Source organism: Arvicanthis niloticus, chromosome 10 (genome assembly GCF_011762505.2).
Source record: "Arvicanthis niloticus isolate mArvNil1 chromosome 10, mArvNil1.pat.X, whole genome shotgun sequence".
Lineage (NCBI taxonomy): Eukaryota > Metazoa > Chordata > Mammalia > Rodentia > Muridae > Arvicanthis > Arvicanthis niloticus.
This window is the reverse complement of record NC_047667.1, coordinates 72,817,413-72,823,533: the sequence shown is the minus strand read 5'-3', so window position 1 is coordinate 72,823,533 and position 6,121 is coordinate 72,817,413. Positions and strand designations below refer to the sequence as shown.

General features: G+C 38.4%; 1 non-coding gene across 1 annotated transcript; it reads right to left on the bottom strand.

Annotated features, from left to right (window-relative positions):
* Window positions 1–306: 306 nt before the first annotated feature.
* LOC117716664 (small nucleolar RNA SNORA17) lies at window positions 307–436 on the bottom strand. Its single transcript, XR_004607776.1, has one exon. It is a non-coding gene; the product is annotated as a small nucleolar RNA SNORA17 (small nucleolar RNA).
* Window positions 437–6,121: the final 5,685 nt, after the last annotated feature.

The following is a 6,121-nucleotide window of genomic DNA, read 5'->3' as shown; positions in this document are numbered from 1 at the left end:
TCCCTGTCTGGACTGATGGTCATCTTGGGCTCCTTCCTTTCTCTGGCCCACCGCATGGCACCATGCAGGGGTCATATATCTTTGGTACGCTCCTTTCTATACCTTGCAGTCCCTGGTGGGATTCTTCTAGTCTCAGGCTTGCTCCCCTGGGATGTGAGCCCTTTGGTGGGTTCCTCTTTTCTCCAGGCCTCTCCTTGCTTTGGAAGCCTGTCCAGGCTTGATTGGCATGTCTTATGCTAGCTCCCTGTTCAGGCTCCCTGACCCTGAACTGGTGGTCATTTCAGGCTCACATTTTTTTTTTCAGGGAATGTTGGCTACTAATCATTCAGGTGTTCACAGGTCAGAAACTGACGGTAGACTTAGCCTCTCTCCTTTCTTCCACTTACTGACTTGGATGTGACACAAAAGCCATACCTGCAATGCCTTTAGGTACAGGGGTGCATATAAGTTTTAACTCATTGCTCCAGATTATCAGAATTGGGCATTTCACACATCAGGAAAATGGAGAATCCTTCCATGTCCATCTCTCAGCCTTGATTCATAGCCTCTTGGATCAGAGACATATGTCCTGGTTTAAAAGGGGCTGATTCTCCTATGGGGCATGTAACCTCCTGAATAACCTCAGTAAGAGATGAAAGAAAGCAGTAAATAAAGTTCCCATGTTATCAAGAATGACACATGAGGGATAAGAGTTAGGAATGGAGGGAATTGGACTTGGGAGTTGGTGGATGGCAAAATTGGCAATCTAAAGATGACAGTTAACTTCATCACAGAGAGATACTAGATATCTTCAAGTTGTAATTCTTCTTCTATTCCCAGTGTTAATTCTGCTTTTTCCTGATTATTCTTATTTCTTAATTTTGATTATGTCACTTTTATGAATTAGTGTTTTTATTTATTTTCAAAAGCTGAAAATGCCTAGGAATTTGCTCTGGTCCCATTGCATCTAATTCTCCGTGAGTTACTCTTTCTAACCAAGACCAATGTTCCGGATCCAGAGATGCCTCTTCAGGAAAAGAAGGCTGAAGTTTGCAAATGAACTCCAGGAGTTTTGCCACTTGATGGTGTCCTGCTTTAAGTCACAGCTTTAAGTCCAGCAACAAAGTATGCAGAACTTCTCCAAACAAATGCCACTTCCTTGTCTCTGCTGGTCCCATATCTATCTCCAATTAACCTCCTGCCTGAATATATTTGTGTGTATGTCACAACCAGGAGTCCTTTACCTTAATTATGTTCTTTTTTCTTAAATCCCTATATTTGAGGCCCCTGTTCAAGGCACCACCTAAAGGCACCAGCACATCCTTACTGCACCAGAGTCTTCTGATATGGTTAGTGGAAATGAAAATCAGGCCAGATTGCAGGGGTCTCTGCAAGACTGGCCTGAGACAAGTTTATTAAAAGCAATTGTTCTGCCAAACTTCTAAATACTTCCATGACTTCTATGGAATACAGAGATACACAGGAGGCCAGACTGCTTAATTGCCTGAGGGAGCACCTCAGTTTTCTGGGAACAGAAAGGCATATTGTGCCCCAGGAGCTGACCTGAAAAACCTATGACACGTGCCTCTCAAGGTAGCTTGAGCAAGAACCCCATGAGTTCCTGTGTGTGCTAATTGAATGCTTTGTAATTCCTGAGTTAATTGATCATTGAGTTGTTTCTTATATTTCACATTTGTTGATTAGTGTAGAAAATTCTTTAAATTGCAATAGGATAGTTATAAAACATTTTTAAATAGTTTTATTTAATTACTTTTAAAACAAATATTTTCTTCTAGACATTCTTTTTTTCCATATTTTTATTGGATATTATGTTTACATTTCAGATTGTATTTCCTCACCCCATTCCCCCCACCACCCAGGAACCCCCTATCCCATCCCCGCTTCTGCCTTCACAAGGGTGTGCCCCCACCTACCCCCTCCAACCTCCCCACCCTCGAATTCCTCCCCACTCGGTGTTCAGCCTTCATGGGACCAAGGATCTCCTCTCCCACCCATTCCTGACAAGGCCATCTTCCTCTAAGTATACAGCTGAAGTCATAGGTGCCTCCCTTTGTGCTCCCAGGCTGGTGGTTTAGACCCTGGAGAGCTCTGGTTGGCTGGCACTGTTGCTCTCCTCTTGGGGCCTCAAACCCTTTCAGTTCCTTCAGTCCTCTAACTTCTCCATTGGGAACCCTTGATCAGATCAATGGGTAGCTGCGAGCATCTGCCTCTGGATATGTCAGACTCTGGCAGACCTCCAAGGAGACAGCTACATCAGGCTCCTGTCAGCATGTACTTCCTGACATCCATATCAGCGTCTATCTTTGGTGACTGCACATGGGACAGATATCAAGGTAGAGTGGTCTCCTGATGGCCCCTCCTTGACTTTCTGTCCCACACTTTGTCGCCATATTTGCTTTCTTGAGCATTCTGTCACTCCTTCCAAGTAGGACTGAGGAATCCACACTTGGTCTTTCTTCTTCATGAGCTTCATGTGGTCTGTGAGTTGTATCTTAAGTATTGTGAGCTTTTGGGATAACAACCACTTATCAGTGAGTGCATATCATGTGTGTTCTTTTGTGACTGTGTTACCTCACTCAGGATGATATTTTCTAGTTCCATCCATTTGCCTATGAATTTCATGAATTCATTATTTTTAATAGCTGAGTAGTACTCCATTGTGTAAATGTACCACATTTTTTTGTATCCATTCCTCTGTTGAGGGACATCTGGGTTCTTTCCAGCTTCTGGCTATTATAAATAAGGCTGCTATGAACATAGTGGAGCATATGTCCTTGTTATATGTTGGAGCATCTTCTGGGTATATGCCCAGGTGTGGTATAGCTGGGCCCTCAGGTAATGCTATGTTCAATTTTCTGAGAAACTGACAGACTGATTTCCAAAGTGGTTGTACCAGCTTGCATTCCTGCCAACAATGGAGGAGTGTTCCTCTTTCTCCACATCCTCTCCAGCATCTACCATCACTTGAATTTTTTATCTTAGCCATTCTGACTGGTGTGAGGTGGTATCACAGGGTTGTTTTGATTTGCATTCCCCATTGACAATTATGAGATATGTACTTAAGTGTGTATGGGCAAGTGTAGATTATAGAAGTAGAGATGGGTCTATTGGTGGTTTGTTTCCTCAGTACAACATATGTCAGCATTAGGAGAAAAACTGTTTTAATGCATATGGAAATCCTCTGTATAACTTTTAAACTATTCTTGAGTCTAAAATTATTCCAAACTAATTGGATATTATTATAAGTATATATATACAAATATATATATATATATATATATATATATATATATATATATAAATACATACATACAAACATATATGAAAAAAGAATACAAGAAATAATAATAAAAGTTCTGCCATATTCACATCTTCTGTTAAAATTTTTATGAATAAGAAAAGTAAATTTATTATTTATATAAACATATTCTGTTACATCAAAAACATGTTTTTAATAATGTTAAAATATACAGAAAAATGGTCATGTTTTATAACTTCTCTTTGATACTAGGGCTTGGATCTCCAACCTTTTGCAGGCTAGGTAAGCTCTCTACAACTAAGCTACATCTTCAGCCCTATAATTTTTATTATACCTTAATATTCTCTAACACATTTTTTATAATCATAGTCTATCAACTTCATATTTTTCCTAAGCAAAGAAATACTTTTAAGAAAAAAACAAAATTGGTTTTCATTTCCTGGGGTGGATTATTTATTCATTTTAAGAAATGAATAAATAATTTTTTTTAATTGGTAAATTTATTTTACTGATATTTTTTGGATATTTTATTTATTTACATTTCAGATGTCACCCCCTTTCCACACTTCCCCTCCCTAGAACCCCCATCCTATGCCCCTTCCTTTCTTTGCTTTTATACCATTTTAACTACATGCAAGTATTAATCAGTTCTAGGTTGAGGGACCAACAATACAATAGATGCAAATAGTCAAGGAACAAGCAAGACAATAAACACAAATAGTCAAAAAACAAGCAAGGCAAAAAAAAAAAATTCCATGAACACTATTGCGATCACTGTTTCTAAGAGCTTATCGGGATGACCAAAATATCTGAGCCAACTTCCCTGTTTTAGCCCAAAGTCATTTTCATGTTTGAAGCCTACTTCTTTATTCTAGCCTAAGATTTAGATTCCTGCCTGAAATTAATTCTTTGTTCTAGCCTAATGTCAGATTCCTGCCTGAGGCCTACTTTCTTGTTCTTGGCCCATGTCAGATTTTTGCCAAGCAGCCCCAAAGGCTCTCCACATCTCCCCCTTTTTTGTTTCATTAACAAGACTGAGCCTGTCTTAGGTCATTCTGACAAGAATGCCTTTCTTACCCATCATGGAATATGCATTATCCAAAGCAATGCCCTTCTGTCTTAGGTTGGTAAGTCTCTGTGCAGAATCTTACCAGTCCTTGGCTTACCAGCCTATTAATTTAATAACTCTGTCTGGGGGTCCACTTTCAGGTTCAAGCCATGTACTTTGGCTGCCAACCTGTTGATGTTGTTAAAGACAAGCTTTAACATGATGGGCAGGAATAAAAGTATTCCCAGGACAAAAAGGACTAGCATGATCAAGCTATATATGCTATTCTTGATACTTGACCAAAATAGAAATACTGACCTCAGGCCATGAGTAATTTTATCAGCAGTATCTGCCACATCAACACTCAGCAGAACAGCATTCTTGAAATTCATAAGCTTACTATGTAAAGATAAAACATCCAGAGAGGTATTTATGCCAAATACATTGCAAGTATCTTTAAACTTTTTCCTAATTGTAATGACTACCACTGTAAATTTTAGATCTATCATGAATCCAATAGTATTTGGCATGACACCCGAGATGGGTCCTTACTCTTAAACTCTGAAACTCATTCCAGTAATTTGAATAAGATAAAGAGCATCAATCCATTCTTCCAAATGCCTATCTAAATCCTCTTGTATATTCAACACATTAGTAACATTTTTTGTTAAATGATTAACAAAAGTAGCTGTCTTAACTTCTTGTGTCAAAGCAATTCCAGAAGCAGTGGTGCTAGCAATTAATGTAATTAAAACTGCTATGCCAGCAATAATCAAGCCCACTACCCTTTTGCTCTGCTTAAAGCCTGACTCACTTCTTCCAACACTTGCAAGCTATTTTAATCCTTTTATTCAAAATCTACTCATTTAATTAAAATAGTGCAATTTTACAAAAACCACATTTTCACATGCATAGAAGAATCACAGAGAAAGGAGTTAATTTCACTTCCTACTTTCTATAGTTCTGAAATCTTTGATTCTGCTACATTGACTGAAGTTGTACTTCATCAGAAGGGTACAGTAGAAGTAATTGGGCTTTGATATGCCACAAAGTCCTGATTTCAGCCATCAACTGTAGATGAGTCCTTCCACTCCTCTCCTGACTAGCTCTTGAGAAGTGTGGCCAGGGCTGACAGTCCTTAAGGCTTTGACATCTGTTAGACTAAAAGTAGCTTGAGGCTTGTGATCACCCAAAATGCTGAATATTTTCCACATTCACCTTGGAAAGCATCAAAAAGAAAGTTGCACAATCAGTTGTATGCATTGTAATATGCATTGCACTAGTTCTCCAGGAGGGGCTCTGAATGTAACTTTCCAGACATCCAGGTGCACCCATGAGGTTCCCTCCAGGATTCTTTAATTCAGTGGTTTCTCAATCTTCTTAATGTTACAACCATTTAATCCAGCTCCTCATGTTGAGGTGATGCTGATAAGATTATTTTTGTTGCGACCTCATAACTGTAATTTTGCTACATTAAGAACTGGAATGCAAATATCTGATATGCAGGATATATTTTCATTGTTACAAATTAAACATAATTAAAGCTCAGTGATTAATTGCAAAACAATATGTAATTATATATTTAAAATATTTCTTGTTAATTACAAATAAATGAAATTTTGGCTTGAAGTATGGTGTATGTAGCCTAGATAACAGTCTTAATATAACTGCAGTAAACTACATGGTGAGATTTTTACAGCAGTTTGTATGAAAAGCTAAAGTCGATGCAAAAGTTGAGACTACTTATTTCTCACCAGATCAGAAATTCTCAGGTAAGTATTTGAAAGAGCACAATGAAGATCATCTTCCACAAG